Source organism: Protobothrops mucrosquamatus, unplaced genomic scaffold, assembly GCF_001527695.2.
Source record: "Protobothrops mucrosquamatus isolate PMUCROS unplaced genomic scaffold, P.Mucros_1.0 scaffold778, whole genome shotgun sequence".
NCBI lineage: Eukaryota > Metazoa > Chordata > Lepidosauria > Squamata > Viperidae > Protobothrops > Protobothrops mucrosquamatus.
The window spans coordinates 228,827-239,077 of NW_015387046.1; positions in this window are offsets into that span (position 1 = coordinate 228,827).

Consider the following 10,251-nt stretch of genomic DNA (forward strand, 5'->3'; position numbering starts at 1 on the left):
GTGAGCTTAAATGGACTCCAGAAGATGGTAGAGGACAGGAAGGCCTGGAGGAACGTTGTCCATGAGGTCGCGATGGGTCGGACACGACTTCGCAACTAACAACAACAACAGAACAAGCTAGGGTCACATGCTGCCATCTGATTCTGTATTTTGCAACAATCCTTAATCCTTCCCTATACAATGTACTTGTCAATGTTGTGGCAATGCTAACAATGTGATAGGATTTTACAGCTTTTACTGAAAAAACTGTAAGGAATAGGCTAGACTCTCTAGAGGCTAGCCTAACACAGTACCCGAAAATAATTTCTAACAATCTTTTGAAAACAATTCCTTTAAAACCCTGTGAGTACTTTATAAAGATCTGTTTGGTGCTCAGGTCAGTTTTATATGATACGTTGTCAAGCAGCTTTCTTTGACTTAAGGATAGGCGTAAGTGTCGAAGAGCTACACCTTTGAAATTATTAAAACAGGAGATATCCCCGGCAGTTGCTACAGCTGCAGTTTTTTCTAACCAAATCGTCAGTTCTGAGTGGTAAATGTTGCTATCTTACTGAACTTCTGAACCATTAAAGTCTGATAGGGATAAAAATTGCAACATAAGCAATTATCTACTTGTCTTTCCTCCAGATGCCCTAGCTAGCGCAAGGAGAAATTGACAGTTAAAATGCAGAGAAAGCAAACCTGACTAATTACAAAACTTGCTGGCTTTGTATATGTCACTCTATATCTTAACAGACAAAAGCTGTGGCAAGAATGTGTACATTTTTAAAGCATATTTATAGGGTTGGCTGAGTGCTGGTGGTAGAGGGACCACAGTGAGTGCAATATAAGGGTTCCAGAAGGGGAACTGAGGAGAAATTACAAAACAACTGCTTTAATATGAGTGGATGATACTTGAAGTGAAGGTAAAATGAGAAAACCTGAGGGGAAAGCTTATTAACAAGAGATCCATGCAAATGCAGGATAAATTTATATCTTATTAAATTTATGCTGAGTTTGCATGGATCTCTTGATTTTTCAGCTTCATCCTTCATTTGTTGAAGTCAAGCATTTCATTGCTAGGCTGGAATGAGTGGAAATGCAGTAGCCCATTACTTCTACATTGTTTGTGAGCTCATTGGAAAAAAGTTGTGCATGAACATTTGCAAAGTAACTTTAGGGCAGTGATGGCGAACCTTTTAGAGACCGAGTGCCCAAACTGCAACCCAAAACCCACTTATGCATTGTCAGGTGCCGGGTGGGTGTGGCCCGTTAGGTGGGTGTGGCCCATTGGGTGGGTGTGACTGCGGTGGTAACAGCAGACTGGGTGGAACTAAAAAGTTCAATCAATCAATTCCAACTTTGCAAGATTTTTTTTTCCCGCGAGAAGTTGAAATTGACTGATTGATTGAACCTTTTTTTTTGTACATGGCGGCAGAGGCCTAAAGCGAAAAGGTTTTATAAAACCCAGCTGAAGGCCTGGAACTGGGGCGACGGCGCGCGTGCCCACCCGTGCCATAGGTTCGCCACCACTGCTTTAGGGTATACATATATCTATACACTTCTTTCTACGTGTACCAGAGAATACAAGCACAAAATTGACATTTACTATGTATATTCTCCTGTAATACACGATACACAAGGTTCATGCAACAAATTACAAACTTCACTGCAAATTCTGAAAAAAATATATTAATTTTGGCATATATGTATGTTCTAGTAGTCCTGTGCAAAAGGCTTGAAATGTATTTATTCAAATATAAATTTTCATCTGATGTATACTTCATCCATCTCTAATTCCATGTGGAAGGAACTAAGGACGGTTACAACACTGTGCTCACCAACAGATGCAGTCTCAAAAAATAAAATTTGGGGGGAACTAGGGGCTACTGCGTTGTTTACCTTCTGCAATAGGGATGTTTCAATGGTGGCTACACCCCACTTTTTCAGGCTGATGGCACCCAAGGTGTCCCTGAGCCTGACAAGTGAGGCACATCCTGAGAGAGCAGAGCTAAACCACATGGTTGCAAGCTGATCTCTTTAGCCTGCATGTGAAATCTAAAGCCTTGCCTTCAGCCTCTGGAAACCTTCCAAAGTCATTATAAATGTGTAATTTTTAATGTGCCAAAAGGAAAAATGTATTGGCTGCATGGCTGAAGATATTATATACATTTCCACGTAATTTAAATATATAAAGTCAAATTTAATTTTTCTCTTCACCACCACAAGGAGTCTGATGCTCAAAGGCCAAGGGTAGGCTTCAATCCAGAACAAACTGGTCATTCCTGGTCTAAATGAATAAAAAGCACCTTTGGCTATTACTGTCAACTTAAGGTTCCCTCTTCAATAAAAAGGTGAAAAGACCCTTGAGTTCAGCATGACTCTGGGGCATTGCCTAGACCAGTGGTTCTCAATCTGTGGGTCGGGACCCCATTTGGGGTCGATCGACCATTTCATGGGGGTCACCAAGCAAGGCTGTCCGCCATTTTTTTGTCCGCCATTTTTTTGCCCTTTTCTGGCGGGTGCCTTACCTCCCTTGGGCTGGGCCAGCTGGTGGTCGGCCTGCTCCGTCTCTGCCGCTTGCCAGCTACGCCTCGGCCGGCGCAGGGGACGGAACCACACATGCGTGGCACTCCCGGGCAGGGAAAGTCCTCGACTTATGACCGGTTGGGTAGTCCTCGACTTACGACCAGTTTAGTCCTCGACTTACGACCGGTTTAGTCCTCGACTTATGACCGGTTTAGTCCTCGACTTACGACCGGTTGGGGTCGCGGCATTAAAAAGGTTGAGAACCACTGGCCTAGACATAAACATGTAATTTGATTTGCAGTAAAATTGAAATGATTGCCATTAATGCTTAACTTCCAGAGTATTTCTGCAACTTTAAAATTCTGGAATTGCCTTGTAATCTTCATCTAAATACCACCCAAGTGTAGCTCTGCTTACGTCTTTTAGCTGCACACCAAGATTGGTTGGGAATAGCTATTTCCCATGACACAAGTAATAATAATTCATAGCCATATTTAAATAAAGAGTTGGTTGTTACATTTCTGGAACCTCTCTCACCGTTATAGACTTTAAAAATGTGTCAAATCCAATTAATCTCTGCAAGCAGACTAAGAAGAGTGTTTTCAAGGATACTGGGGACTGATTCCAGCAACTTCATGCTTTTTTAAAAATGATTAGCACTGTGACAATTACATCATGATGTGTTGGATTATATACAGCAGAAAATGGGAAGAAGTCAACGAAGTAAACAGGGTTGTAAAACATTGAAAATGAATTTTTAATGTTAATCCTCTTGCAAAACTGACCTGAGACTTTTTAAAATTAAAAATGAATTGGGGTGTAAGGTGTCAAATGTATTATTTCCAAGTTATTATTCAAGCATTATTTAATATACAAAGGTGCTCTGTACGATTAGACTCTTCCAGCATATTGCAATACAAAAATAAATAAAGGATGGCTCTCAGAGGTGGTATGTGGGCAATACTATAATAGCTGTCCTCCACATCAAAACAGCAACATGATACCGAGAAAAATACATAGCTCTTAGTGCTGCATTTATTCTCAGGTACATTGCCCTTTGCATATGGGTAGACCCACATCACACAACCAATACTGAAACGTGATCTACTTATACGTCTTGTGACTACTCCTGCTTTTTATTAAAACAGACGAGTTAGGTTTTATTTTATTTTTTTAAAAAGGAGGTTTGTTTCATTTATGTATAAAATGTTTTACTTGATTGTAACTCAGGGTGATGAACAATACATGGAAAGTAATGAGCTCAATCAATATTTCCAGAAATGTATTTTTAGGTGTTTTGATACTGCCAGATGGTAATGTCTTAATGATGGAGGTGAGGTGATTGGATAACCAGGGGAATAGTAATAATTTAATATGTGCTTTGAATCCCTACAACCAGGCTGCAAATCTCTACAATGTTTAATTGAAACAGCATTAATAAATTATGTATTTGTTACCGAAATGGATTATTCGGTTTAAGGCTGTATACAAAATATGGTCCTGAATAGTCAGCAATGACTTAATTGCATCACGTTACTCATACTCCTTTCCAGTTGGACAACCGGTTGAGCAATTCTGACATGAAATGTTCCATCCATCCATTCATTCACAATATCACAAGGAAAAGCTAGGACTAAAATACGGCTTATTTATGGTCCTTTAAAGACCAGGGCTGAAACAGAGCTGCCCTAACCAACCTGGGGCAAAAGGGCTATGTCAGAGTTTTGAATGAGAAGCTAGGACTACAGATGGCCCCAAGACCAAGGCCTGCAGGTACCCAAGAGCAGAGATAAACTGCATCATGTTTCATTGAAATGTAATTAAAATGACACCCATGCACCAAAGCCTGGAATTCAGCAGGTGTGACTCTTGCCTACATTTCTGCAGTTACCTTACAGGTAGACCTCAACTTATGACCACAACTGAGCCCAACATTTCTGTTGCTAAGTGAAATATTTGTTGAGCGAGTTTTGCCCCATTTTACAACCTTTCTTGCCACAGTTGCTAAGTGAATCACTGCAGTTGTTAAAGTCAGCAATGCGGTTGTTAAGCGAATCTGGCTTCCCCATTGAATTTGCTGGTCAGGAGGTTGCAAAAGGGGATCACGTGACCCCGCGATCGTCATAAAGATGAGTCAGTTGCCAAGCATCTGAATTTTGATCACAGGATCACGGGGATGCTCCAACGGTTGTAAGTGCAAAATGCAGTCATAAGTCTCTTTTTTTCAGTGCTGTTGTAACTTCCAATGGTCACTAAATGAACTGTTGTAAGTTCATTTACAATGTTGTATTTTTAAGATATGCTTATATCTTAATATAAGCTCCAAGATCACCTCAGATGGGGACTGCATCCAAGAAATTAAAAGACGCTTGCTCCTGGGGAGGAAAGCTATGGCAAATCTAGACAGCATACTCAAAAGCAGAGACACCACCCTGCCAACAAAAGTGCGTATAGTCAAGGCCATGGTTTTCCCAGTTACAATGTATGGATGTGAAAGTTGGACCATAAGAAAGGCTGAGCGACAAAGAATTGAGGCCTTTGAACTATGGTGCTGGAGAAGACTCCTGCGAGTCCCTTGGACTGCAAGGCGTTCAAACCGGTCAGTCCTAGAAGAGATCAACCCCGACTGCTCTTTAGAAGGCCAGATCCTGAAGTTGAAACTCAAGTACTTTGGCCACCTAATGAGAAGGAAAGACTCACTGGAGAAGGGCCTAATGCTGGGAAAGATTGAGGGCAATAGAAGAAAGGGACGACAGAGAATGAGGTGCCTGGATGGAGTCACTGAAGCAGTAGGCGTGAACTTAAATGGACTCCAGAAGATGGTAGAGGACAGGAAGACCTGGAGGAACGTTGTCCATGGGGTCACGATGGGTCAGACACGACTTCGCAATTAACAACAACAAATTTTTAAGATATCTTTAATAGTAATGTCCTGTGTTGGCCCTCTCATTGGGGCAGGTACAGTAGTCTCCTAAGCTCCCTGGACATTCCTCTCTCCTGGAAGAGAACTGTGCTTCACAGCAGCTCCTTGACTAACTATCCTGATCTTAGCCAAGCCAGTCATAGGCACTGAAGATTTAACTGTTTGTCTAAAACAGTTCCATCTTCTGTTTTATCATGAGGAAGAAAAGGGTGTAATCATTTTTGCAAAACATGGCACACAGTCTGCCAAGTTTAGCTTGCCAATAGTTGCTATTAAGAGATTTTAATGTCTTTTTTTTATTGTTTTGGTTTTCCGATGGGAAATAAAAAGACATCAAGAGCTTCAAGAGCCTATTCTTTAACATAGTAAGATGTCATTGCAAAAAGGAATAGTTCTTAGTGGAACTATTGTTTGCACTTCTTAATAATCAAAATGCTTTCATATGCATATTTTTCTGAAGGAAATGAATCTGCGCTTTGGGTTGTGTATTTGGTGCATACCAGGAGTCTGCAAAGCAAGCAATTTGACCAGATGTATATAGGTGCCTCTCTGAAGAAAAGAAAAAAAAAAAAGCACAGGAAGGAAGTGACAGCTTACTTCACCCTTAAGACGTGTCCTTTGGGGTTTTCTTTTCAGTCATTCCTATCAAGAAGGCAGACATTTCCCAATTTTGAAATGAACTTTCGAGCTAGGTTAAGTAAAATTTGCTGCAGGCTGCAGCACACCAATGCACACTTATAGTTGGATTTCTTATAAAAGGAAGCAAAAGAGACTTAAAAAAAACCCCTAACCATAAATATTTTATTAAATTAAAATATTGTAATTTTTGTTTCAGATATAATGTAAGCGGCCAAGAGTTGTTCTAATGGCGAGATAGAATGTGATAAATAAATAAATAAAGCCAAGTTTTGTTGTTGTTGTTGTTATTTCCACCTATAGGGAAAATTCAAAACAAAAAGGAAAACAACTGAAAGGGCGGAAAACCCCTGGACTGCATAGATTGGGTTCTATGAAGCTATGCATTCCCCCACCTCTGGGAGAAAGATACAGTATTTTTTACTGTAAGGGCCTTCTCAGTCAGGGCTTCCAACTGGACCATAAAACAAATTTCCCTCTTCAACTACCAGTATCACAGTTTTTTTTGTTTCTTCTAAGTCTGGCAGTGTGGGACTTCCTGGGAATCAGGCTTGTTGCAGAAGCCTCTTCAGGTCATAAGAGGCGGGCCTATTCCTGCCCATAACTGAGTCAGTTGTACCACACCAGCCTGTTTTAAATATTTGCTACTGACTTTAAAAAGAAAGTAATTAAGCATGATAATGAAATGATTATAATACATGAGATTTTCATGAGGGCATACTCACGTTAATTAAATTTAACCCCATTTAAAACTATTCATTTTTTCAGCATTTATGTACGTGTGGATATACACACCGATGCTGTTCCTCTGTTCCTTGACATTGCCTTTTGCTTCAAGTATGAAAACAGGGACTTAGTGTTCTTCTGGATAAACTTATGTGTTTTCCTATATGGGAAATGGAACAATGGTTTAGACTTCTGGCAACACAACCTTTTGCACTTTTAATCTCTCCTGAGCTTGAGGAACTGACATCCTGCAGTGTATATAGCTTTCCAACTTTATGGCTGAAATTAACTGCATTAGTCTCACTGTTCTAAACAAGCCGATATATAAATAAAGGAAACGAAGCATACAATTAACATTTCCACAAATCATAAACTCCTCATATGGCTGTGTCAATACCTCTTTCTAAGCTTAATTGTTCCACAAGTTGTTGAGACACAGCTATGTTTGCTGCCAAAAGGTGGCTACCTTTTTCCTTTCATTTATATTCTAGTGTACAATAGATTAAAATGCTGAAATAGGCCCCCAATCTGGGGGTGGGGGGAGAGAAGTGGCTTTTGCACTTATGGGATAATGCTAGGAATTTTAAAAAGTCAGCCTATGAAGCTAGTGTAGAGAAAACTCATCTACTAAGATTAGATAATCTCTTAGGAAGACCTTGGATTCAAGTTGGCTCTACTAAATGGTAGGTCTGTTTATTATAAGCCCCTGTTCTTCTACAGGTAGTCCTCATTTAGTGACTGCCCTGGACAAAAACATCTGCAGTTACGACGATGATGAAAAAAAGTAACTTTGCAACCAATCTTTGGATTTATGACATTTTCAGATCTTTAAAGCAAAGGAAAGCTGAAATAAGATTGTAAGCACAGTGGCAACTGCACTTAACAATCTCTTACTTAACGATTGAGTTGCCGGTCCAAATTGTGGTTGCTAAATGAGGACTGCCTGTAATGGAAAAGAGAGTAGAGCTAGAATGTATTAGAGAGCCTTGGCTTAACAAGCTCTGAGAGACGGATTTCGAGTTGTACACCAGCCACTACACCAAAGTCAGGAAATGGGGGAGGGATGGCCATGGTATACTGTGAGAATGAGATGTATTTTTCCTCTGAATCTGAACTCACTATAAGTGATTTTGATTAACAAGCATAATCTGGGAGTACTATTAGTGTATTGGCCTATGTCAGTGATGGCGAACCTTTTAGAGACCGAGTGCCCAAACTGCAACCCAAAACCCATTTATGTATCGTCGGGTGCTGGGTGGGCGTGGCCCATTGGGTGGGCGTGGCTGCGGTGGTAACGGCAGACTGGGTGGGACTAAAAAGTTCAATCAATTCCAAGTTTGCGAGATTTTTTTTCCCCGCGAGAAGTTGAAATGGATTGATTGAACCTTTTTTTTTTGCACATGGCGGCAGAGGCCTAAAGCAAAAAGGTTTTATAAAACCCAGCTGAAGGCCTAGGACTGGGGCAATGGCACGCATGCCCACGGAGAGGGCTCTGTGTGCCACCTGTGGCACACGTGCCATAGGTTCGCCACCACAGGCCTATGTAATAGCCTGCAGGTTCCTTCCCAAAGAGCTTTGATTTCATTGCCAGGCTGGTGGTCTCCCAAAATTTGTTTACTGGGACCTGGATGAGGGTAGTGTACTTCTACTACTGTTGCATCTCTCAATGATACTCATCCCATGCTGTTGACCATGGTATCATTTTGGACTATTAAAGACTGGGGGTTAGGACACCGTTCTTTCTGAGTAGGTGGTACCATCTGATGTTGGCGGGAGAGAGGAGCTTGCTGTTATACATCTCCACCCCCTAGGCTGAGCAGAAGCAGTGGTGAAAGTCTTGACCTGGAGCCTGGAGATTTTGTGGCGACTTCTAGTTTCTATTGGTACAGAACAGGTATTATGGACGATCCATTTGTAGGTCTTGATGGAATTGCATTTCATTTGAAGGATCAACTCTACAGTATGTTTGTTCTTTTAGACTTCTGGCTCCTGCTAGAGCAGCAGATAAAAACTGTAGGTAGGGAAGTCTTTGGCCAGCTTTGTGTGCACCATTTGCTCTCTTTTCTAGATGAGAAAGTTCTGGAGACAGTGAATCTTGCTGTTAACAACTCCTAGTTAGGCTACTACAATTTCTTCTACATGGAGTTTCCCTTAATGTTGGCCGGGAAGCTACAAATGGCACAGAATGTGTCTGCCTATTTTGTGACTAGCACTAACAGGCTTAGCAGAGTCATTTCCATCCTGCAGGAGCAGCAGAGTTTACCAGTAAGCTTCTGAGACCAAGTCATGGTGGTGATGTCACCCATAACTCCTTTTATGGATTAGTTTCTTGCTACTTTTGAGGTGGTCTGCTTCAGGTAGAAACTACCTGCCCAATACATCATAATGGGAAGCAGCATCTAAGAGATTATGTGACAGAACATGGTCTTTTTGGTGTCTCCTCACTCTCGAAGAGTTTGTCTACTGCAGTCAGAAAGCCACCCATCCTTAAGACTCTGGTTGTATTAACCGCCCAGTTAATACTCTGGTTGCAAACAATATTCTTCCGCAAGGAAAACTCCCATTACAGGGAGAGAATAGAATTTATTTATAGATTTTAGCTGATGATTGCATTACTGTTTTTAAATTATTATTATATTTATATCGTAGGGCACCTTGATATTATAAGTGGGTGGCGTACCAATGACCTGATAATTCATTAAAAAAAATTATCGAATCCCCTCCCCCCCCCACAAACATTTTTAAGAAATTAAATTGCCAAAGAAAGAGTGACTGGATTGAGAGGAAAGTGAATACTGAGGAAGGAGTAGTTGGAAGCAATTGATGAGATCCTCAAAAAGGCAGGAAGGCCTGCTGGCTCTTGGTTTGTGCTTTGCATGCAATGGAGTTAAGTACTGTTTGTAAGCATAGATGAGCTTGGAGAGGCATGGTGAATGAGGTTGTTACAAACTTGGTTTAGAGTTATTTAAAAAAAAAATATCTTGTGCCTTTTAATTTCTTTGCTTTACCACACTTGGTTATTTTTGCTTTCCATGAGTTTATTCTGAGAGGGAACAGTGTGCCGAATATATCCTTTTTTAAAAAAAATTTGGTCTTACATGGCCCGAGTCTTCCACCTACATTAATTGTCCCTTTAGGTCTCTGCTGCACCCAAGGTCTTCCAGGGAAATCCTACCCCAGATCGTGTGTTGTGGGGAATTGAATGAACCTGCCTAGCAGCAGGGTCTCCTCCTCTTAGCCACCCCATCTATTGCAACGAATCTGAACAGCCTCCATTCTGCGAGTAAACAACCCACTTTTAAACCGGTCTTTAAACTCCTTCATACCTTGTATAGTGCTTCTTCCGCCCCCCCCTCCGGTCCCCTTTACTTAATTCTTTTCGTGTTCCGTTTTATTCCAAAACCCTGCACGGTATATATATATATATATATTGATGTCATATATATATATGAGATCAT